Below are 2,500 nucleotides of genomic sequence, written 5' to 3'. Positions count from 1 at the left end.
CAGTCCTGCAGCTGCATTAAGGTCACACTCACCAGCTGTCTGTAACTGAGCGCCGGGGCGACGGGATATGACGTTTATATCCAGCCCCGGCGCTCAGCAGAAACAGCTGTGCGCAGCCGCACTGCACAGACTGCGAGCGGCAAACAGAAGGAAAGTTAGAACAGAAATCAGAAAGGAGGAAGCAGAAAGCAGGAAGCAGGAAGGAGGAAGAAGGAAGAGAAAGCAGGAAGAAGGAAGAGAAAGCAGAAAGGAGGAAGAAGGAAGAAAAGGTAAGATTTGTGGAGAACCAAGGTGGGTGGATGGTTGATTATTGGGGGGTCTGATGTGGAGAACAAAGGTTGTGGGGGGGTCTGATGTAGAAAACGAAGGTTGTGGGGGGGTCTGATGTGGAAAACAAAGGTGGGTTAGGGGGGTCTGATGTGGAGAATGAAGGTGGGTGGGAGGGGGTCTGATGTGGAGAACAAAGGTTGTGGGGGGGTCTGATGTGGAGAACAAAGGTGGGTTGGGGGGTCTGATGTGGAGAATGAAGGTGGGAGGGGGTCTGATGTGGAGAATGAAGGTGGGAGGGGGTCTGATGTGGAGAACGAAGGTGGGGGGGTCTGATGGTAGATTTGTGTGTGTATATACATATGATAAGGCATGTCTATGGGCACTTGGGCAGGCATATGTGTATAGGGCAGCTGTGTATATGTGCGTGTATGTGCATACGTCTGTATGGGCAGTGTATATGTGTATGTCTGTATGGGCAGTGTATATGTGTGTATCTGTATGGGCAGTGTATATGTGTGTGTATGGGCAGTGTATATGTGTACGTATGGGCAGTGTATATGTGTACGTCTGTATGGGCAGTGTATATGTGTGTATCTGTATGGGCAGTGTATATGTGTATGTCTGTATGGGCAGTGTATATGTGTATATGTGTATGGGCTGTGTATATGTGTACGTCTGTATGGGCAGTGTATATGTGTATGTCTGTATGGGCAGTGTATATGTGTACGTCTGTATGGGCAGTGTATATGTGTACGTCTGTATGGGCTGTGTATATGTGTATGTCTGTATGGGCAGTGTATATGTGTACGTCTGTATGGGCAGTGTATATGTGTACGTCTGTATGGGCTGTGTATATGTGTATGTCTGTATGGGCAGTGTATATGTGTATGTCTGTATGGGCAGTGTATATGTGTGTGTATGGGCAGTGTATATGTATATGTATACGTGTGTATAGGCAGTGTATATGTGTATGTCTGTATGGGCAGTGTATATGTGTACGTCTGTATGGGCAGTGTATATGTGTACGTCTGTATGGGCAGTGTATATGTGTATGTCTGTATGGGCAGTGTATATGTGTACGTCTGTATAGGCAGTGTAAATGTGTATGTCTGTATGGGCAGTGTATATGTGTGTGTATGGGCAGTGTATATGTGTACGTGTGTATAGGCAGTGTATATGTGTATGTCTGCATAGGCAGTGTATATGTGTACGTCTGTATGGGCAGTGTATATGTGTACGTGTGTATAGGCAGTGTATATGTGTATATGTGTATGGGCAGTGTACATGTGTACGTGTGTATAGGCAGTGTATATGTGTATGTCTGCATAGGCAGTGTATATGTGTACGTCTGTATGGGCAGTGTATATGTGTGTATGTGTGTATGGGCAGTGTATATGTGTATGTGTGTATGGGCAGTGTATATGTGTACGTGTGTATGGGCATTGTATACGTGTACGTCTGTATGGGCAGTGTATATGTGTGTATATAAGGAGTGTATTTGTCTTATAGTGTATATGTCTGTGTAAGTATGTGCAAGGGCAGTGTATATTTATGGGGAGGCATGTGTGTGTGAGCAGATTATGTATGTTTGGGCAGGCGTGTATAAGGGTAGTGCATAAGTGTGAGTACTGGCAAGTGTGTATGTGCAGGCAATTGCAGCGTATACGTGTGTTTTTGTGGGCAGGCATGCGTAAGAGCAGTGCATATGTGGGTATGAGCAGGCATGTCGTACTTAAAGGGAAGATTATGATTCCCTGTAACACATGTTTAACCCATTGTGTGTGTGTACGTAAGTGTGTGCATGCGTGTGTATGTTATTCAAGTGTTTAAGTGTGTGGATATGTTCCTGTGTGTATGACGTGTTAGGAGTCTTAGATGGTTCCTTCAATACATCATAGTAGTCTCTGTGGCCGTGTCCAGTGGGGTCCATCTGTGGTTGTAAGATTTGTCTTTTTGTGAGTTTCTGTGGGAATTTTCTCCCATTTATCTAGTAGAACGTTTTATGAGCTGAAGGCGATAAACCAAGACATTTTGGACAACACTATGCTTCTAACTTTGTGGGAACAGTTTTGGGGATCATGACTGTGCCCCAGTGTGCAAAACAGCTACTTTGCACCATAACCACTACAGTGCGTTGGTTGTAGGGTCTTACTCTGCCTGCAGTTAATAAAATATTTCTATAAGAGTATTTAAGTGTTGTCTGCTCCCAGACCACAAATGCGGAAAGGGT

The 2,500-nt window shown here is 44.9% G+C and overlaps 1 protein-coding gene across 4 annotated transcripts in view; it reads left to right on the top strand.

Annotated features, from left to right (window-relative positions):
- The window catches only part of TBC1D22B (TBC1 domain family member 22B), a 157,116-nt gene that overhangs the window by 140,828 nt on the left and 13,788 nt on the right, over positions 1-2,500 (top strand). The gene's annotated exons all lie outside the window — the stretch shown is intronic.

Source organism: Spea bombifrons, chromosome 2 (assembly GCF_027358695.1).
Source record: "Spea bombifrons isolate aSpeBom1 chromosome 2, aSpeBom1.2.pri, whole genome shotgun sequence".
Taxonomy (NCBI): Eukaryota; Metazoa; Chordata; class Amphibia; order Anura; family Pelobatidae; genus Spea; species Spea bombifrons.
Note: the sequence above shows the minus strand (reverse complement) of the source record. Positions and strands in the feature narration are given on the sequence as shown.